At 33.0% G+C, this 24,132-nt stretch overlaps 1 long non-coding RNA gene and 1 pseudogene across 1 annotated transcript; one reads left to right on the top strand and one right to left on the bottom strand.

Annotated features, from left to right (window-relative positions):
- The first annotated feature begins 7,510 nt into the window (after nt 1–7,510).
- Nucleotides 7,511–23,296, top strand: LOC108473221 (probable disease resistance protein At1g58602; annotated as a pseudogene).
- Nucleotides 18,428–21,136, bottom strand: LOC128283574 (uncharacterized). Its single transcript, XR_008273951.1, has 3 exons — nt 20,989–21,136; nt 20,031–20,156; nt 18,428–18,576 (listed from the first exon to the last, which is right to left on the bottom strand). It is a non-coding gene; the product is annotated as an uncharacterized LOC128283574 (long non-coding RNA).
- Nucleotides 23,297–24,132: the final 836 nt, after the last annotated feature.

Here is a 24,132-nt window from a genome sequence, read left to right as displayed (position 1 = left end):
CTATAAATAGACATAGTCTATTCCTCTTGTATTTGAGTAAAAATTTTTCGACATAGTGAATTTTCTTCTCCTCTGCCCGTGGTTTTTTTCCCGAAAGGGTTTCCACGTAAAATTTATGTGTTCTTTATTTTTATTTATTTTATTCTATTTTATTTTTCACAATTTTAACTTTATCTCAACAACTATTTGACAAAAGTTTGCAAGATTAAGCAAAGCCTATTCACCGAATTTTGTTAAGTTCAAGCAAAAGAGGTTTTCGAAAGGAAATTAAGAAATTGGAACAGTATTCTGTTTTGAGTCATTCTGGTGGCCAACGTAAACTCCAGAATTTGGTTGAAATCTGGGTCGGGTTTTGGAGTGTTACAATCATTCTCCAATTATTCTAGCCAAGTTTCTTAAGTCTTTTCCCAGCTGCTTTGCCCCATCATAAACTTTTTCATTTTCTTCCAGAAAATATCATCATTCAATCGCCCTTCATTAATTTTTTTCTCATTCTTTTTGAAGCTCTCCACTCTAGCCTCATTTTCCAAGACCCTATTACCTTGATGCTCGTTCCCAATACAAATCTCTTCTTGTCTAATTGAGTCTGACTCTTCACATTTTGACTGAACCTCTACATGTTCTTTTGGATTGCCATTGTTAACCTCTTCCATATCAACCTTGTCGGAGTCACCATTAGAGCTACAGTTCTCATCCTCTCCTTATAGCTCTGGAAGATAATATTGGGATCCGTTTCCATGATATAAACTTTAAAGATTTCATTACCAACTTGTAGCTTGAGATCTCCATTAATTCGACTAAAACAATCTGAAATAATTTGGTTGTCTTGTACCTTCATCAATGGAAACGAGCTCCTTATTTCTCCGTAATACCTTGAAATGTTAATACATTCCAAGCATGAATCGGGACACCAAACCATGACACCAGACTCGTCACTTTGCCACCTTGATTGACTATGACCATACTTGAGTTTTTTCAAACCATTTGAACAACAAATCTCCCTGATTAGCCATAGTAAGTTTTATGTTGTCGACATTACCAAAAACAAACAAACACCATTGGGCCAAAGATTCTTTTATAATTATCATTCCATCTTTAAGAGCATTATTCTTTTCTATTAACTTACCCACAGTTAGAGGTGTTCAAATTGTTAACCAAACCGAATTAGTATTAACCGAATTAATCGAACTTTTTAATCCTTTAACCGTTAATTGAACCGAAATTTTTTCAAAAAAATTAACCAAACCAAAATATTTCGGTTAATTTGGTCGGCTAACCGAATTAATCGAAATTTATATGTCTTTGTTTTTTTAGTTAAAACAAATGTAAAACATATTAAAAAAATTTGATAATGTTCATTTGACCGAATTATTCAAATTAATCGAATTAAACGAACTAACTAATACATATAATATATAATAAATAATATATAATATATAATATCAGTTATCAAGTTCGGTTAATTCAGTTAATTACCTGATTTCGAATCGAATTAATTAATAATTGAACTTTCAAAAAATCATTAACCAACCTTCGGCCGAATTAGATTAGTTCGGTCGGTTAATTTGGTTTTAATCAAAATTTGAACACCTTATCCACAACAGTATTGAGGAGCGCTTGCAGTGTGCTGATATTGGAACTAAAATACCTCCACCACTTATTTCTTGAACTACTTTTTCATTGGGTCTAACTCATCAGTGTGTGTCCTTTAACTACATCTAGTGTTTCCTTCATTTCACCCATTGATTCCTGAATATGGACAACATGACTTTCCAAAATTGATAGCATATTCCTCGATTTGCTATTTTTCCTGCCCCTTCCAGCACGGGTCTCTATCAAAACGTTCTACTTGTCTCCTCCTTTCATCATCTCAATCGAAACCTTCGACCACTAGCTTTAATACCAGCTATCATGGGACTAGAACTTAAGTCTGGCAAATCACATGGGATTAGGTGATTTCTTTACTTCAATTTCATATAAGTTAGTCTTACTCTTAAAAATGAGAATTCATAAAAGAATTTCTCTAAGGCATCGAAATAAAACGGAAGCAATTTGAAAAGACAAAATGACTTGAATTTGAACAGAAAACCACAAGAAAGGAATAACACATCAAATATTTGAGTAAATACTCTCAAAAATATTATTTTAACTCAAGGATGGGATTAATACAAATGAAGGGAGAAGTTCTAATCAATGGTTGAGATTAGTTCCCATCTATAATAAGAGAGTTCTAAAAGATTTAAACATATTCTTATACTAAGATGATCCATGTAGATGGGTTAATCTTGTCCAGCCGAATGAGAATCCAAATAGGTAAGCCTTGAGTCTCTTTCAAGGAATGAGCCAATCCTATTGGGCCAAATAATCCCAAAGGAATAAGAAATTTTTGAAATGTGCACATTTGTTGCGGACTCCTTTGCGTGACATGTGACAGATACATGTCCATCTTTTTATTTTGGCTATTATAAGTTTAACGTAAAACAATGCTATATAAACATAATCTTGAGAGATTTCTTTTAAGGATGTGGGATTGTGTAATTATTTAAAATACTTAAAACTTCCAACACTAACAATATTGTTTCTGTTATGAATATTTTATTAAGTGGATATCCATCGAGATCTAGATAAGTTTTGATATACTTTAAATTATAAGAGTAATTAGAAGTAGATTTTTATTTCATTTATACTTTTTATGCTTATAAATAGAGACTTAGGGGAAACATTGTAAAGAATCCCATTGATCAATAAAATATGCTCTCTCTTTTACTTTTCTATTCTCTTTGTTTTTTTATTCTCTGTATATTTATTTTATAACACGGTATTAGCACGATTCTCTTTTATTTTATAATACAGTCACTCCAAATTTGCTGCTCAAGCTGTTGTCAATTGCCTTCTAGAGCTACTACTATTTCAATGTTCAATTGGGGCTTGCACACTATGGGTAATCATTGTGCAAAGAAATTTATATAATCCTTACGTAAGTGATGACGGTGATGTTAAAGATCTTCAGGTAAATTTTACTATGATTTATTTATTATATCATATTTATTATAATTGGAGACTAATTATGACAACATTAAGAGATAGATTTTGATTAGAAATCGACATATGTTTGCGATGGTGATTATGAAATAAAGAATCAATGGAGAGGTTTAGAAGTTTGTCCTACTAGATTTGTTGCATTCCCTTAAGTGAATGCAAACATAAAGAAAATAAGAGATATAATCATGGACCACTAAAAGTGGGAACATAGTAATAAATAAGAGAACATTGAGAGTTTTCAAGATAACTTATGTTATCAATGTGATATGAAAGATTATTGGCCACATATGTGGTGTACGCCCAAATATTTTGTTTCTGTTAATATTCTTTGACGAAAGATATGAGAATGTAGTAATGAATTCTATCATTATAGATAGAAAATATTTATCTTATTTTGTATTGAAACAAACAAATATTATTCCAATATTTAATAGTACAAAATTAGTTGAAAGTTCCGAAGAGCTAATATATCACAAAATTTGTGATGATTAATGCATTAGTTTTAAAAGATATTCATTATAATGGATATCATATTGAGATTGTGAATGAAGAAAATATTATATTTCATATGAATCGCTATTACTATAAATATTTATTTTGAAAGGATAAAAAAGAGAGGGAGGATTGAGTTATTGATTACTCTTGTTATTAAATTGAAATGATTGTGACTATCTTTGTGATTTTCTTTTGTCATCATCCCTACTAAGAGATTGAAAGCAAAATATTTGATTGTGAAAGATCTACTTAAGAGCAATAAAATATGGTAATTCTATCTAAAGCTCGTTATGTTTGGATGTACTTAAAGTTGCAAGTTGTTTTTTTTTAAAACTGTGAGTATTTACAGTATTCAGAATAAATTTTTGTTTTTGGGTATTTAAGATTTTGGCATATTCCTTAAAGCGAATATTGCATATAATTGTTTGAAAATTATATTTATTTTGTTGACTTAGTGGCATTATAAACTTCACATTGATTTAGACATATCTAGTAGTAAATGTCACAATAGTACTTATATATGTGGATACAAAGTAAAAGAAATAACAGTAAAATTATCAATTTGTCACAAATTATATTGACATTATTAGTAAAATTTAAATGCATGTTAAAGTAAACCAGAAGTTTACCGATACAAATACATTTACTACTTGACGTAATCAATTAGACCATCCTAGATCATATACGATGCGAAATTAATTGAGAATTCATATGGGCATTTATTAAACAACCAGAAGATTCTTTAATTTAAAGAATTCTCATTTGTTGCTTGTTCTCAATGAAAATTACTTATTAGAAACTCACTAGCTAAAGTTGAGATTTAATGTATTGCATTTTTGAAATGAACATGAGCTCATTCATCTATCATGTGAATGATTTTGATAATATATAATTCCTGGTAGATGCATCTATAAAATAATCACATATATATTATTAACTTGCAACTCGTCATTTGCAAGATTGCTTATTTAAATAATTAGTTCAGATTCTACAATTAAGACAATTCGTATTGCTAAAGCTAATGAGTTTATATCTCAGTCTTTATTGATTGAATTTGAAAAACTTTCGTAAAAGCTTGTTATTTATGAGCATAATGGTTTAGAGAAATTATTGATTAAATGCATTTGATTAATATCTAAACCATTACTTATGAGAACTAAACTTCTTATTTCACCATGAGATTATGTTGATTTATGTGTTGTACACATCAAGCCAATAAGTTATAAATACTCCCTATTACAATTGATTTTTGGTCAAGAGCTAAATATTTCTCATCTTTGATTTTTTTTTTATGTAAGTATATGTTCCAATTGCTACACCACAACAAAATATGAGTGATTACTCAAATAAAGTTGAGAATATATATTAATTACGAGTCTCCTTATATTATTATATGTTTTAAATGTATTGGATATTCAGTTATGACATGATTTGTGATTACTATTTTGATTGGATAATTTTCTCGACATTAAGGGGAGAGAAATAATAACTTGTAATGAGTTAGGGGGAGAGTAATTTGAACCAGAAGTTCAACAACGATGACTCATTACAAGTTTCAAATATGAAAATTCTCATAGAAGAAAATAATTCTTCTAGATGGTTATGTAGTGGAGGCGGGTGCTTCAGAAGAGGTTCAAGACATAACAAATAACTGAAACTCTAGAAGAGATTTAGGTACCTGAAACTAAAGATTAAAATAGTGAAAATAAGATATCTCGATAAGTTATGTCAATTCAAGAAAATGTGGAAATGATAATAAAAGTGGTCGACGATGGTTTTGCATGCAATATTATTGTTGAAGTAATGAAATAAAAGGCAGATCTTGAATAAATCTATTGAGAAATATAGATATTTAATAGATTGTTTAAAATAGAAAGACGCAACTCAAGTACAATTAAATTTATGGAGTTTTTGGACTAGTAGTCTGAATATCTAAAGGTATAAAGCCAGTGAGGGTACAAATGAAGTAGTTTTGCGAAAACGAAATAAAATATGAAGTTTTTGCTAAGTCTTGGCATTGGTTATGACAAGATATGATATTCTTTTGTGGTGGATGCAATAACTTTTAGATATATTATTAAATAGATAGTTCATAAAAGATTTAATTTGTGTCTAATGGTTGTTACAACCTTTTATGAATAACTATATAGTGAAGTTTATATTAAAATCTTTGAAGGATTTAGAATGCTAGAAACATACTGAAATCTCGGAAAATTGTTCATTTATTGAATTGAAATGATTTGAACATATGTGGTAAATTTGACTGAGTGAATAGTAGTTGAAGGAGGATTCTAAGATGATCCAAAATACCTATTTATATTTTTATAGAAGAATCATGATTAAAATTTGCTATGATTATGGTTGAAACTCCTGAAGAGATCAAAACATATTTCCTCAAAATTTTTCCTTAACAATACAATCAAATAGTCATCTGAAAAGCTAGTATTCAAAATTGAATATGTAGAATATGACATATTATGTGATGTTTTCATGAAGGGGAGTAAATACGCTGTACTCTTTTTCTCTTAATTGAGGTTTTGTCTCATTGAGTTTTCCTGGTAAGGTTTTTAATGAGGCAACATATTATGTGTATTATAGATATGCGTACTCTTTTTCCCTTAACTGAGGTTTTGTCTCATTGGGTTTTCTTGGTAAATTTTTTAATGAGGCAACATATTATGAGTATTATAGATATGCGTACTCTTTTTCCTTTAACTGAGGTTTTGTCTCATTGGATTTTTTAAAATTTTTAATAAGTCGGCGTATTATGCGTATTATAGATATGTGTAATCTTTTTCCTTTACTAAAAAATTTTTCCCACAGGATTTTTATCTTAGTAAGGTTTTAATGAGACACATTATCTACGCATTGACATCCTAGGGGGAGTGTTATGAATATTTTGTTAAGTGGATGTCCATCAAGATCTAGATAAGTTTTGATATACTTTAAATTATAATAGTCATTAGAATTAGATCTCTACTTCATTTATACTTCTTATGCCTATAAATAGAGACTTTGGACAAGCATTAGAAATAATCCCATTTATCAATAAAATACGCCCTCTCTTTTGCTCTCCTATTCTCTTGAATCTTTATTCTCTGTCTTTTTATTTTATAATAGTTGCTCAAGTTTAAACTTGAATTTTGTATTTAAAGATATAAAATGTATTAACACTACACCCAGTACTTATTAATTATTAAAATTTGTTTTTAATACAGATAAGACCGAGTCAACTACTAACATAAATTTGATTTATTTCTTTTTCATAATAGGTTAGTAGCCTTATGCATGATTTAAAAAAAAAAAATTGACTAGGCAATTATAGGTTGAATATGAATGGGTTATCACGTCCAATTTCCTTATACATAAATTTTGTATAAATTCCGACATTTTCTAAGCTTTTACTTAAATTTATTTTTCCTTTCAGTTTCGAAGCACTATCTTGAATCTTGTTGGTTCTTTTTATTGCAAAATTAGCTCAAAAAGAAAAACCTGATCGATGAAGATAATCAACCAAGTTACCTAATTTACTTGGTTTATAAGTAGAGGCTAATTACCTCGATTTATATTTTCTTTTACAAAGGGGAATGGTATCAATTAGTTGATTTAAACCAGATACTTTTCCCTTCTCTTATGAATTGATAAAGAATAACATATGTTGTTGATAAAAGTAGATTCTTTGGGAAAACAATATCTTTGCTTAATTTGATAATAAAGACTTGGATTAATCCATCAATTAATTATTCGGATTTTATTTAAAATTTCTTACTTGAAACACTATGTTCTTACCTTGTTGATTCTTTTTTTTTTTTTTAAATTAAACTATGAATCAAAAGGCTGATTAAAAAGTGGATTCTGTAGAAAAACAATTTCTTTTCTTGATAATAAAGTATTGTAATTCAAAGAAGAAAACTTGGATTCCATCATTTACTTATTCGGATTACTTTAAAACTTTTTAATCAAATCCATGCTACAATCATTGGACTCCAAAAAGAAAAAATACTAGAATTTCATTGGTCACTCAAACATCGATCAGAGGAAAAAATGGCTTGGTCCGCTGTGTCTTCTGCCGTCACAACGATTGGGACGCTGCTAACTAAAGAAGCAATATCCCTATGGGGCGTGGAGGATCAAGTTGACAGTTTGCAGGAGGAGCTGAAATTCATGCAAAGCTTCTAGAAGATGCTGATTCAAGACAAGGCGAGAGCGGAACAATACGCCTCTGGGTTTCCGAAATCAATGCTGAGGATGTCGTTGAAGCATTGGCTCTGAAGATTGGGTCCAGAAGGAAAGGTGGTTTATCCAATACCATCAAAAGATCTGCTTGCATCCTCAACGAGGGATGGGAACTTTGCAAAACCAAGTCGGAGATAGAGAAGATCAAAGCTAGAATCTCCAACTTGACTCGACAATTGCAGACATATGGCGTGAAAGGGTTAAGGGGAGGAGAAGAAGCATCAAGTTCTTCTCAAGCAAGGCGTGAGTTAAGGCGGTCGTATCCTCACATCGTCGAAGATAACATCGTTGGATTGAAGAATGAAATTGAGAAGCTAGTCTCTGTTCTTCTCATTAATGATGAAAGCTCGAACCACCAACTTGCGTCGATATGTGGGATGGGTGGTCTGGGTAAGACCACGCTAGCTAAAAAGGTTTACAATCATGACCGGGTTCGAGCTTGTTTCGATCACATGGCTTGGGTCTATGTTTCTCAGCAATGCCAAAGAAGGAAAGTCTGGGGAGACATTTTGGCAGGCCTTGTTTCATCAAATAAAGAGGTTAGCAAGCTTAGTGATCAAGAGCTAACAGCCAAGTCGTTCAACTTGTTAAAGGAAAAGAGATGCCTGGTGATTCTTGATGATATTTGGAGCGTTGAAGCTTGGGATAGCTTAAAAGCTGCGTTCCCGATGGTGGGCGACATGAGAAGCAAGATATTGCTCACTTCTCGTAATAAAGAGGTAGCTTCACACGCAGGCAGAAAAGGCTACTTGCTTGAATTGAAGTGCTTAAATGAAGAAGATAGCTGGAACTTGTTTCAAAAGAAGGCATTTCCTTACCGTGATTCTTCAGGTAATAATTTTTGTTTTGTTCGTTAATTATTGTGAATTAGATTATCATTATATGCACATGACACAATAATTATTAACTTTTATTTTAAAATTTTGGACTTGAAATTAGTTTATTGTTTCAATAATAATTTCAAAATATGAATTAAAATAAAATTCTCAACATAATATATATGTTCTTAACAATTTTTTTTATATATATAGAAAAATGTTTTATGCATGAAGAGTTGATAACTAGATGCAAAATAGACTTGTTCATGGGTCGGGCCACCTGGCATAGCCTAAAGACTTGCCCGAAATGTCAGAGATTTTAGACAAAAAAATAAAGTCTGTTTAAGAAATAGGCTAGGCCTCAGGTAAGACATTTTTGGCCTAGGTTCGGCCCGACCCGAATTCACTAAAGGACAAAAAAAAAGTTTTTTTTTGTTTTTTAATATTATTTTTTATTATTTTCTCCCTATTTTGCTACCATTTTACTATTGTTTTGTTATTATTTTGTTGTTAATGTTTGGATATTGTATAAAACTTGTTTTATTGTTAATATTTTTATTATTTTAGAGGCATTTACTTGTTAAGTTGCATCTTCGTGTTATTTAAGTATACATTTTTTAAAATTTATTTTTAATTTGTTGAGAAATATTTATTTTAATGTTTTTAGTATTTTGATTTATTATATATATTTTAAAATAAAAAATTAATATGGGAGGGCTGGGCTCAAGTTTTAGCATTTTTATCTGAGCCGGACTTAGATAAAATTTTGGGCCCATTTTTCAGGTCAGGCCTGGCCCGACCCATGAACAGCTCTAATGGAAAATTGACTAATTTTTTTTTTAAATTACTATTTTTTTTTTGTGTTTGGATAATTCTGCTTAAAATACTTTTTGTTGTTTGACAAATTTTTCTATTATTATTTTTAAAAGTTTTTACTAGTGAAACAAACATAACATAAATATATTTACAATATCTCCTCATGACAATAAATCATATTTTATAATAATTAATATGATGAGAAAATATTTGGTTCATTATAAGTGGAGTTTTAAACCGCACAAGTAGGGTTAGGGTTAATAAGTGCCCTATAACAGTACAATAAAATATTAAAAAATATATATTAACAAAAAGACGCATGACAATTTTTTCAGATTACTTGTGGAGTAAAAAAAACACTTCCAAAGTACCAAATATTCATCCTTGATATCATATATAAACTTTTTTTGGCCTATATATTATATATAAACATAATAATAAATAATGTCTAATTAAAATTTAATTTAAATTGCATATATTATATATATGATAGTAGACAGTGACACGTCAAAGTTGAAAAGGATAAATAAAGTCAAAATTATTTAAATAAATATTCATATTTATATAATTAAAATACTCATATTTTATATTATAAAATTTTTATTATATAGTGTAAAATTTTTATTATATAATAATTATAAATTGTAATATAATTTATTATTATATAAATTGGAATATAAATATTATATAAATATTTATAAATTGTAATATATTTATTATTAAAATATTAAAATAAATATTTTTAATAATATATTAAGAATATTGTTTAAAATTTATTATTAAAATAAATTTGATTATTAAATAGTTTATAAAAATATTTTAATTATATTAATAAATATATATAACTAAACATTATAATATTTTTATTAATTTTTAAGTATTTTTAAATATTTTAAAATTAAAATAAAAAATATTAATAATATAATAATATTAGGCTTTATTTAAGTTAAATTTTATATAAAAATAAAATTATTCATAAAAAACTCTTTTCATTAAAATGATTTACGTTTTCAAAAGGATAAATCAATTTAGAGGAAAATGAGCTTATTTTCCGTTAGTCTATAAATTATGAAAAAAGCATATTCCATTTAAGAAATAAATGCACTCCAACAAATTTCAGCATTTAATCATTAATAAAAAACCTTAAACAATTTCTTTTGGATGCGGATGCGACCTGATAATTTGTAATTGATGATAAAAATGTAATTTGTGAACAAAATAGAAAAATATTTTTCAATAAAAATGGGAATAAAGGAATGGGAAGATATAGATTGGGAAAGAGGAAACGTTATATAAATTTTATATTCGTGTATTCATATCACTTTATATTATTTCTACGCGTTCCATCTCTTTTTGTTAGTATTTAAAGATTATTTGTCTAGATTGAACATAGAAAATATTAAAAATTATGTTAGATCCGAAAAGGTTTAAATTTTATTCAATAATCGAATTCAAGCAACTAAAGTTATTTATTGAACTTAATTTAAGTATTGTAATACTCAATTCTTACTAGTTTAATAAAACTTTTTTCTAACATATTTTTATATTAAGAAATTATATTTTTATTCTTATTATCTAGAAATAACTTAAGTACAAATGAGCTCGAGCATAAATGCGAATAAGCTTAAACTTGAGTTTAGAAATTAATGTGTTAATTAGATTGGGTTTAAGCTAAATATTAAACCTTGAATTTTGAGTCAAGCTTTAACTCCAACTTACTATTATTCAAGTTTGACTGACTTAATTACACCCTTGCAAATAGTGGCTTGATTCCATAAGGCTTGTGAACAATCTAAATCAAGGAAAGATGTCCATGTTGTGGTTAATTATTAAACTATAATTTGGTTTTGAAATTATGACTGGTTCTTTTTTTTTTTTTTTCAACCATGTTTCGGTATTATACAGACTATAAAGTCGATGCAAACATGGAAGAGTTAGGGAAAGACATGGTTAAACGTTGTGCAGGGCTTCCATTAGCCATTATTGTGTTGGGAGGAATTTTGGCTACGAAGAATAATTCATTACTTGAATGGCAAAAAGTATTTGCAAATGTGAAATTATACTTGAAGAGCGGTAAAGCTCAAGGACCTGAGGATGTGCTAGCATTAAGTTATGATGATTTCCCTCCCTATTTAAGACTGTGTTTTCTTTATTTAAGTCACTTTCCAGAAGATTATGAGATACTTGCGGATAGATTGATTCAGTTATGGGTTGCCGAAGGTATTGTTTCATCAAAGCAAGAAGAAGGAGATGAAGGGCAAATAGCGGAAGATGTGGCTGAAGGTTATTTAATGGAGCTTGCAAAAAGATGTATGATTCAAGTACGAGAAAGAGACATTAAGATAAGAAGTTTTCAGATGCATGATCTAATGAGAGATGTTTGCTTGTCAAAGGCAAAACAAGAAAAATTCTTCTATATTGCTGATCAGTCAAATGCCTGCCAGTTATCCACAATTGGGAGGGTTCGTAGAGTTTCTGTACACTAATTTATTCCCTTACAATGCATTAAAAGTCCACGTCTGCGATCACTTTTGTTCTTCGATGAGTTTTTACCAGAGGAGAAACTGGAGAAGGTTGTGCCATTGACAATGGAAAGGTACTTCGACATCCACGATGATGAACTTTTCAATCCACTTGTTTGGTTTGTGGGACTTTTAGGTGTTACTGTGTTATATACTAAATTTAGGGGGAATTGGAAATATATGTTCAATAATTTTAATTTTCTTAAGAGTCTTAGATTATGAAAGTAGAGGAGACGCAGGATGGAAGTTACCCAATGGCATTGGTTGTAGCACCCCAAACCCGGCCCAGAAGTTATGGCTGGATCCGGCATACCACATCAAAAACATTAAAAAAAAATTTCCATTCTAAGTCCAGAAAATCGTACTTGATGTTCAAAAGATTAATTCATTAAGGGTTGAAGTGAATGGAAGTCGTGCACCGTAGGAAACCGGAAAAGAGGTGGTGAGTCCATCGGATCGCTTATACCAAGCTCCTTCGGATCCAATCCTAGACATGCATACGCCATTGCCACACCTTAATGTCATGGATATTTCTAGGAAACCGATTTTGATTAAGTCATTTTTAGGAAAAGTGATTAATTTTGGAAAATACTTTCATTGCGGAAGCTTTGCTTGTTATCGTATTATTTTGAAATCAATTGTTGTTTTTGAAAACGCGCCCTAAAGCTATCCAATTTCAACAGTTAAAATAAGTAATAGCTATCTTAGTAATACATATTAAAACCATCAAAAATAATTAAGCGGCCTTATTACATTTAAAAACCCAAAACTTCAAACGTAAATAAAAGGATGTTCAGTTCACCAGAAGAAAATCAAACTTTCAGAACGGGTGGCCACTTCGAATTCCCTCACAGCTCCAAGCCCACTATGGTTGGGGATTACTGCGTGGATGAAAATAAAAGGGTGAGTTTGGGAAACTCATGTGTAAATTAACCCAACCATAGCTTATATCACTCAAACCACGTAAATAGAATAAGTTGGCCTTAGCCCGAACATAATTCGAATAAAGCCCATAGGCCCATAATGTAGCGTAATGATATTACATGTTTATGCGTAAACCCAACCATATCCAACCGTATACACCCCCATACCAACCTTACACCGTGTGGGGAGACAACTCGACCCACCCAACCGCTACACACCACAGAATTTGCAGCATGGCTGCTAGAACAAATAATGTGACAGAGTCACCAGATACAGATAATCGTGGCAGAGCCACCAGAACAGATATATGTGGTAGAGCCACCAGATCAGATATTTGTGGCAGAGCCACCAGATCAGATATTTGTGGCATAGCCACCAGAACGCTTCCTCCATAATATAACCCATGTCCCCATGCAACAGATATATAATCATGGCATACATCATACAGAATCAGATCGTCATGCTTTTCAGTCAAAATTAACCCTAGGGGTATATCAGTAATTTAGCTGCTTTTAGGGTTTTCATGCATATCCTAACTATTTACGTACTATCAGAACACTTACTGCGCATACTTACCGAATTGGGCCCGTTGGCCCATGAATCGATCTTTGGCCCATTAAGCCCAAATTATCAAAATGTACGAAATCGCGCGTACTGCAGTTTATTACTTTAGATTGCCAAATATACAAACCCAACTATCTTACGAGCATTCGCACACTCGCAAATTCCCAAAATACAGACTTTTCGGCATTTCGGCTTTTTGGCTTTTGCCAATCTAGTCTATGAGAGGGTGTCAGTTACACACCTGTTTGCGACGATATGCTGACGAGATCCACACACGAGCCGCCTACAATTGGATTGCTAACACGTTAATCTAACTATTCAAATATAAACTACGTATTAACCCCTTACGATATTCGGCCAACCACACCTACAGATCATAGTAAGCTTATAAGAAAACAATAAGCAACTCATTAACAAATTTTTGTCAATGTTTACCACATAATCATAATTTCACTGCAAGCTGTCTTCTTGAGCAATAGTCACTAAATCATTTATAACTGGAGCTAAAAAACTCCAAATCAAGTGCCGTTAATTTTCCCTGAAAATAGACTCATATATCTTTTATCCATAAAATTTTCAGAATTTTTGGTATGGCCAATCAATACCAGATTTTTCTTAAAGTTTCCCATGTTTCACTGTTTGACTAATCTGACTACTCTTCATTACGAATCAAATTTCTCATTGTACAAAATTCAAAATATGTTCTCGTTTATTCCATTTGAAACTAGACTTATTAAGCTTTAATTACATAATTTATTCAGCTTCTAACTCATCTCCCACAATTTATGGTGATTTTCCAAAGTCACGTTACTGCTGCTATCCCAAGCAGATTTATTACCAAATCACTCTTTCACACCTAACTTGCATGCTTGTTATTTAAACATGTATATCACCAATCAATCATCACATATCTATGATTTTACTTAAGTATAATTTCCATTTCATCATTTTAAAGCACAACATGTTAGCCGATTTTTCCCCTTAGCATCTAAGGCACATGCATGCTCATTTGTTTGGCTCAACTTCACCCATCTTCCATTTTTCATCAAAAGAACATGAAACAACAACCATTTCCTTCATTTTAATTCATGACTAAATGCTCACAACACAACTAAAAATCAAAATATACTTCAAGAGTTAAGGTAGAATCAAGAAGAACTCATGAACCTCAAAATAGAAGTAAGGTACCAAGAACTTACCTTCAATTTTCCTCCTCCTAATGACCGAATACTCAAGAGCTTTCTCCTCTCCTTTCTCTTCTCTAACTTTCAGCTATGATGAACAAAGATGGACAAAACTTTGTTCTTTTCACCCCTTTTTCTTTTAATAAAACTTCATATTTCATCCATTTAATTCTTTAATACAAAAGATATGAAATTCCCATCATGGAACATTTACCTAACTCATTATCATGGAACATTTACCTAACCCATTATCATGAAACATTTACCTAACCCATTATCATGGAACATTTACCTAACCCATTATCAATTTGTGTCAATTTGTACCATAAATTATGGATATGAAGTGCACATTTTGTCTACAACAACATGATGGCCAGCCACTACATGTAAAATGGGAGGTTTGTCATGCAAATCCTCCTATTTTGCACTCCTATTTATTTGGCCACTTCAATTTAGCCTATAGCATTTTCAAACATTTTCACATAGGTCCTATTTCATAATTTCACCCCCTTTTTTCTTATGGAACAAAAATTAACTAAAATTGTCGGGTTCTATCTTAAGATTGGGCTTTCTAGAGGCCCACTAACATAATTAAACCTATGCCAACATTCACGAGATTCCGAAAATTGGGCGTTACAACTCTACCCTCCTTAAAGAAATTTCGTCCTCGAAATTTACCTAATCCAAACAGATGAGGGTATTGTTGCATTGCATCTCTCTTCGCTCCCAAACTCGTAAGTTTCCCTTCCTTAACTTGTTGAAAACGAGCGACCAAAGACTCATCGTTCAACTATTTTTCCTTAATCTGATCCACCAAAGTTGGCCTCACTTGCAACTCACCAACATACTTCCATCATCATACAGACTCGACGAGCAAACATTGCTCTCGAGATCGATCTGACTCTACGACTTAGAGCATCGGCTACCACATTAGCCTTGCTTGGGTGATACTCGATCGAGCAGTCATAATCCTTAAGCAACTCAATCCATCTCCTTTGCCTAAGGTTCACTCTTCTTGAGTCAACAAATACTTAAGACTCTTATGGTCGGTGTATATAATACACCTTTCTCCGCATAAGTAATGTCTCCAAATCTTAAGTGCAAATATCATCGCCGCCAACTCTAAATCATGAGCCAAATAGTTTCCCTCATAAGGTTTAAGCTATCGTGATGCATATGCAACCACCTTACCCTCTTGCATTAACACGCAGCCCAAACCCACGTGTGATGCGCCATCGTTCACAAGATAAAATCATTCCTGACTCGACTAAATTAACACAGTGCTCAATGAACTTTCTTCAACTTCTCAAAAGCTTCCTGCTGCTTCTCAATCCATACAAACGGTACTCCTTTCCTTATGAGTTTTGTCAGTGGTGCTGCCATTACAGAAAAACCTTCCACAAACCTTCTGTAGTATCCTGCCAGTCCTAGGAAACTCCGTATTTTCGACATTGACCTAGGCGGCTTCCATTCCAAAATCACTTCAATTTTCCGAGGGTCCACCTTAATCTCCTCAGCAGAGACCACATGTCCTAAGAAAGTTACCTCCCTCAACCAAAATTCACACTTGCTAAACATCGCAAAGAGTTCCTTCTCCCTTAATACTTACAGCACTATACAGAGATGCTCATCATGTTTCGCTTCAGTTTTAGAATATACCAGGATATCGTTAATAAAGACAACTACGAACTGATAAAAAATGGTTGGAACACACTATTCATTAGATCCATAAATGCTGCAGGAGCGTTCGTCAGTCCAAATGGCATAACCAAAAACTCGTAATGACCATTCCGAGTCCTGAATGCCGTCTTATGGATATCTACCTCCTTGACCCTTAACTGATGATATCTAGATCGAAAGTCGATCTTGGAAAATAAAGAAGCTCCTCTAAGCTGGTCGAACAAATCGTTAATCCTTGGCAGTGGATACTTATTTTCAATCGTCATTTTGTTCAACTGGCGATAATCAATACACATCCGCATCGTACCATCCTTCTTTTTCACGAATAGAACCGGTGCTCCCCATGGAGACACGCTTGACCTAATGAAGTCCTTATCCAACAACTCTTGAATTTGAGCCTTTAACTCTACTAACTCCTTCGGTGCCATCCTATACGGTGCGATGGACACGGGCGCCGTTCCAGGCAACAAGTCTATTCTAAACTCAACTTTTCAGTTCGGAGGCAATCTTGGAAGCTCCTTCGAAAAAACATTTTGGAACTCTTTTACGGTCCTAACCTTATCCACTGTCAGTCCCTCCTCCTCTGATTGACTTACAAGTGCCAAATAGGCCTCACAACCTTTCTGAATCCACTTTTCGGCTCTTAATGCCGACACCATATTGGACAAATAATCCCTTGGCTCACCTATCACCATAACCTCCTCATCCTTTGTGGTCCTTAACACCATTCGTTTAGCAGCACAATCCAGAGTCGCCTTATGCTTAACAAGCCAGTCCATTCCCAAAATGAGATCAAACTCTCTGAACGGTAACTCCATCAGCTCTCCAGGGAAAATCCTACCTTGAGTTTCTAAGGGTACATCCCTATACAGTTTGTCTACCCTAACCGAGTGACCCAAAGGACTTAGTACAGATACCCCACTCACAATCTCCTTAGAGCAGTCCAAGTTGTCCATAATCCGTTTTGTGGCCTCCAACCAATACTCCGCCACATTCGGGGCTATACCAGACACACCCTTAAAGATCTCTGCTCTGTTAGCACGAAGTCATTCAGAAATAGATCCCCAAACTCCATTGCCCGTACTTGCCCCGGTAACCCTTTCCAGAACACGAAGTATTGCCTACGACAGAGAGTCATCCCTGGCACCACGATCATGAGACTCCACTTCTGTTGCTGATGGTACCGGTGAATCTGCCGCCGGCATATGTCCCGAAGACGAAGATACCGCTCGAGCCCTTCCTCGGCCACATCCACGGCCTCTTTTACTCATATCGTATTATCTTGATTACGAATTTTTATGCAGCAATTAATATTCCAGTGTTTATTACAGATGTTTTATGAATCAGACAGTAGTTTAGAGTTTGTTTTCGCAGAATCGAAGTCTAGCTACAGTTTCAGTCTCTTATCAGATTTTCCTATGGTTTCAGAATAATCCTATCTAGAGTATCCTAGTAGGGTTTCAGTACAGATAGATAATTCAGAAAAATATTCAGAAGAGCTCAGAGTAATACTTACAGGCTTGAGCCGGAGATTCGGAATGCCACCTTCTAAAGATCTAAATTTTGAAAACCGCATTTTTCGCAATCTTTATAAAATTTTTGTTTTCGAAGATCTAAATTTTGTAAACCCATTCCACAGCCAAGTTGTTGTAACTGGGCTCTGATACCATTAAATGTAGCACCCCAAACCCGACCCAGAAGTTATGGCCGGATCCGGCATGCCACATCAAAAACGTTAAAATTTTTTTTTCCATTCTAAGTCCAGAAAATCGTACTTGATGTTCAAAAGATTAGTTCATTAAGGGTTGAAGTGAATGGAAGTCATGCACCGGTAGGAAACCGAAAAGAGGTGGTGAGTCCATCGGATTTGCTAATACCAAGCTCCTTTGGATCCAATCCTAGACATGCATACCGCCATTGCCACACCTTAACGTCATGGATATTTCTAGGAAACCGATTTTTGATTAAGTCATTTTTAGGAAAAGTGATTAATTTTGGAAAATACTTTCATTACGGAAGCTTTGCTTGTTGTCGTATTATTTTGAAATCAATTGTTGTTTTTGAAAACGCGCCCTAAAGCTATCCAATTTCAACAGTTAAAATAAGTAATAGCTATCTTAGTAATACATATTAAAACCATCAAAAATAATTAAGCGGCCTTATTACATTTAAAAACCCAAAACTTCAAACGTAAATAAAAGAATGTTCAGTTCACCAGAAGAAAATCAAACTTTCAGAACGGGTGGCCACTCCGAATTCCCTTACAGCTCCAAGCCCACTATGGTTGGGGATTACCTGCGTGGATGAAAATAAAAGGGGTGAGTTTGGGGAAACTCAGTGTGTGAATTAACCCAACCATAGCCTATATCAGCTCAAACCACGTAAATAGAATAAGTTGGCCTTAGCCCGCAATGTAATTGAGAATAAAGCCCATAGGCCCATAATGTAACGTAACAGATATTACATGTTTATGCAGAAACCCAACCATATCCAACCGTATACACCCCCATACCAACCTTACACCATGTGGGGAGACAACTCGACCCACCCAACCGCTACACACCACGAATTTGCAGCATGGTCGCTGAATGTATAATGTGACAGAGTCACCAGATACAGATAATCGTGGCAGAGCCACCAGAACAGATATATGTGGCAGAGCCACCAGATCAGATATTTGTGGCAGAGCCACCAGATCAGATATTTGTGGCATAGCCACCAGAATGCTTCCTCCATAATATAACCCATGTCCCCATGCAATAGATATATAATCATAGCATACATCATACAGAATCAGATCGTCATGCTTTTCAGTCAAAATTAACCCTAGGGGTATAACGGTAATTTTGCACCTAGGGGTATAACAGTAATTTTTTTTACTTTTAAAGGTATTTCAGTAATTTAGCTGCTTTTAGGGTTTTCATGCATATCCTAACTATTTACGTACTATCAAAACACTTATCACAAGATACTTACCGAATTGGGCTGCTGGCCCATGAATGGAGCCGATCATGGGTTGGTACGGCCTACCAAGGCCTGCCCGAAAAATGGGAGGGTTTGGGTAAAATATAGGTCGAAAAATGGGCTTGGGCAAAAACGAGGCCTGTTTAAAAAGCGGGCGAGCCTCGTAAGAGTTTTTGGCGGGCCCTACTAATTATATATTAATATATTTTTTATTTTTATTTTAATTATTTTAAATTTTAATATAACTATTTTTATTATATTGTTAATTTGTGTATTGTTTTAAGAATTGTTTTAGTATTATTTTTATTTGTTTTAATATTTATTTTATGTTTTTAAATATATTTGATTTATTATATTTTTAAATTTTTTATTTAATGAAATAAGAAAAAATTAATATAGGTCGGTAAGCATAGCCAGTCTGCTCTGCTTAGTAATTTTATTTTGGTCAGGGCTTGGGCAAAATTTTAGGCCCATATTTGGTCGGGCTGGGCAGGGCCCGGGCCTAGTAGGCGGGCCTAAAATTTTATTTGGGCTCGGCCCGGCCCGAACCCGGCCCGGCCCATGATCACCTCTACCCATGAATCGATCTTTGGCCCATTAAGCCCAAATTATCAAAATGTACGAAATCGCGCGTCTGCAGTTTATTACTTTAGATTACCAAATATACAAACCCAACTATCTTACGAGCATTCAAGACATCATAAATTCCCAAAATACCGACTTTTCGGCATTTCGGCTTTTTGGCTTTTGCCAATCTAGTTGATGAGAGGGTGTCAGTTACACACCTGTTTGCGACGATATGCTGACGAGATCCACACACGAACCGCTTACAATTGGATTACTAACACGTTAATCTAACTATTCAAATACAAACTACGTATTAACCCCTTACGATATTCGGCCAACCACACCTACAGATCATAGTAAGCTTATAAGAAAACAATAAGCAACTCATTAACAAATTTTTGTCAATGTTTACCACATAATCATAATTTCACTACAAGCTGTCTTCCTGAGCAACAGTCACTAAATCATTTATAACTGGAGCTACGAAACTCCAAATCAAGTGCCGTTAATTTTCCCTGAAAATAGACTCATATATCTTTTATCCATAAAATTTTCAGAATTTTTGGTATGGCCAATCAATACCAGATTTTTCTTAAAGTTTCCCATGTTTCACTGTTTGACTAATCTGACCACTCTTCATTATGAATCAAATTTCTCATTGTACAGAATTCAAAATATGTTCTTGTTTATTCCATTTGAAACTAGACTCATTAAGCTTTAATTACATAATTTATGCAGCTTCTAACTCATCTCCCACAATTTATGGTGATTTTCCAAAGTCACGTTACTACTGCTGTCCCAAGCAGATTTATTACCAAATCACTCTTTCACACCTAACTTGCATGCTTGTTATTTAAACATGTATATCACCAATCAATCATCACATATCTATGATTTTACTTAAGTAAAATCTCCATTTGATCATTTTAAAGCACAACATGTTAGCCGATTTTTCCCCTTAGCATCTAAGGCACATGCATGCTCATTTGTTTGGCTCAACTTCACCTATCTTCCATTTTTCATCAAAAGAACATGAAACAACAACCATTTCCTTCATTTTAATTCATGACTAAATGCTCACAACACAACTAAAAATCAAAATATACTTCAAGAGTTAAGGTAGAATCAAGAAGAACTCATGAACCTCAAAATAGAAGCAAGGTACCAAGAACTTACCTTCAATTTTCCTCCTCCTAATGACTGAATACTCAAGAGCTTTCTCCTCTCCTTTCTCTTCTCTAACTTTCAGCTATGATGAACAAAGATGGACAAAACTTTGTTCTTTTCACCCTTTTTTCTTTTAATAAAACTTCATATTTCATCCATTTAATTCTTTAATACAAAAGATATGAAATTCCCATCATGGAACATTTACCTAACCCATTATCATGGAACATTTACCTAACCCATTATCATGAAACATTTACCTAACCCATTATCATGGAACATTTACCTAACCCATTATCAATTTGTGTCAATTTGTACCATAAATTATGGATATGAAGTGCACATTTTGTCTACAACAACATGATGGCCAGCCACTACATGTAAAATGGGAGGTTTGTCATGCAAATCCTCCTATTTTGCACTCCTATTTATTTGGCCACTTCAATTTAGCCTATAGCATTTTCAAACATTTTCACATAGGTCCTATTTCATAATTTCACCCCCTTTTTCTTATAGAACAAAAATTAACTAAAATTGTCAGGTTCTATCTTAAGTTTGGGCTTTCTAGAGGCCCACTAACATAATTAAACCTATGCCAACATTCACAGGATTCCCGAAAATTGGGGCGTTACATTGGTAAACTCATCCATTTAAGATCCTTGAGATTAAGAGGTCTTCACTTCTGGAGTTCAAAGTTGCCATCATCTCTAGGCAACTTAAGGTGCTTGCAAACATTGGATATAAGAATCGAAAGCGATTGTTCAGACTATATTCATGTACCTAACGTGTGATGGAGGATGCAGCAACTAAGGCATCTATATCTCCCCGAGGAATGTAGTCGTAAAACAAAGTTGAAGCTGGGTACATTGAAAGACCTCCAAACACTTGTCAACTTCAACACCAAGAATTGTTATGTAAAGGATCTTATCAACATGACAAACCTTAGAGAGTTGGAGATTCGAGGGCCCTTCAATATGGAAGATTTTAATATGGAGGAGTTGGACAAGAATCCACCTATCATCCAAAGTAAATATCTTCATTCCTTTTCTATTATAAATGATGATGGAAGAATAGATCCAAAACATTTGGCGCACCTCCTTTTGAGTTGCGAAAACATTTCTAAGTAGAGCATAGATGTGGAGATAAGAAGGTTACCAGAGTACCACTACTTGTCTTCAAATATTGCTTACATAAAGTTGAGAAGCTGCAAGCTTGAGAAAGATCCAATGCCAATAGTTGAGAAACTACCTTAACTTAAGGATGCTTGACTTACATGAAGAGGCTTTCATAGGAGAGGAAATGTTGTGCTCTGCACAATGTTTTCCCAAACTCGAGTCTCTAAACCTTATAATGCATAATAATCTGAAGGAGTGGAAGGTGGGTGAAGGAGCCATGCCTTCTCTTCAGCGATTGAAGATACAAGCATGCGAACAGCTAAAAAAACTTCCAGATGGACTCAGGTTCATTGCAACCCTCCAAGAACTGAAGATTAGATGGATGCCAAACACAATCGAAGATAGAGTGAAGGAAGGGGGAGAAGATTTTTGCAAAGTCCTACATGTTCCTACTATCATATTCCAGTAGTTATGATTAATGCCAGGTAATTCATAATCTTTATTTTATGAAATACTTAACCCTTTTGTTTATATATAAAAATCCACAACTATTTTGCATGTTTAGATTCTTTCTCAAGCAGCAGATAATACTTTAGATAAGATCCTAGTTTCGGTTCATATCCTCTGTTTTTGACAATGTCTCATATTCTCACAGGATTTGTCATTTGAACTAAAAGTGCTAAAAAATATTTTCAACAGGGTGTTAAGCAAGTTCGTGATGGTCAATAGATGCATTTTGGAAGACTGAAATTAACTGACATTGTCATTTATTTCAAGATTCTTCAACTACTTCATATCATATTGACAGTTTTTTTAACCTTTTCTCTTTAGGTATAGAAGCCATTGCCTATTTTCTGTTTTGCTGCTGCTCTTCATCAGGCCAAATATATTTTAAAAAGTTGTTACAGTACTAAGTGGTATCATGTACATGGTGTGAGATTTTTGTATTGTAAAATTGGAGATCTGAAATTGTCTTGTAATTTCTATATATGTTGTGGATTCTATTGTTGTTCACATGAGATTGGTTTTTTTTTTGTTTTTGTTTTAATTATTCTCAAATTTGTAGTGTTCCAAATTATGTAAAGATTTTAAGTAATTTTCTATTATATATAGCAATGATTGAGAGGAAAAAAAGAGTGTGTAATTTGACCAAATTCATAAATATTAATGATATCCTGGGATGGTTGAACTTTCAGAAAGTAGATCTGTAACTGAGTTTGGACCAAATTTATTCTTTGTTTAAACTTTCTACAAGGAATGGTTGAGAAAAACAAAAGATTGGATCTTTATAGAATTTTAGTTGTTATTTAGCTTACGATGAATACATGATTGAGACTTTTGCACTCAAAATTGCATCCAAAATGAAATATGATCTTTTAAATTGTGATCATATTAATTATTAAGAAGATAAAATTGTGACAATAAAATAAAATATGATTGTGTTGAGTGAATGAATTTAACTTAAATTGTGATCATATTAATCAAGGATATCATATGTGGGTATCAGACATATGACGAGCTCATTAAAAAAAAATAGTTCGATGAATTATTTTCATAAAGAGTATACAATAAAGAGTTTTCAATCATGATACTTCTTGTGGACTTACTCTATGATTAAGAAAATTGCGAACTGTCAGAATGATGTTTTTGGACATAATTGCAATTACTCGAGCCTAATTGTATATGTTCAATAAATCCCTCCGCTAGCTCAACAAAAGCTTGATCGAACTGCATTTGAATCAGAAGAAAATTCTATAAAATTAAATTAGGTGGTCGCGAGAATTGTTGGAGTAAAGAATTTGATTAAAGAATTTTCTTAAAAAATTAATTTAGAAAATCTTAGTGATTTTTTGCAGCAGCGATCTAACAATCAGCGGGTGGTTGGCGACTATAATTCTTCGGCGGTAGAGCAATGGACAAACTAGACTCTTAGACTCTATATTAGGTAACTTGATTTCAAATTATCTTTTTCAAATATAATATTGTTTTAAGAAAATTAATATTAAATTTAATATTTATTTAGATAGTATTTTGAGAT

The sequence above is a fragment of the Gossypium arboreum genome, chromosome 11, assembly GCF_025698485.1.
Source record: "Gossypium arboreum isolate Shixiya-1 chromosome 11, ASM2569848v2, whole genome shotgun sequence".
NCBI classification, from domain to species: Eukaryota; Viridiplantae; Streptophyta; class Magnoliopsida; order Malvales; family Malvaceae; genus Gossypium; species Gossypium arboreum.
This window is presented reverse-complemented; position numbering and strand designations above follow the sequence as displayed.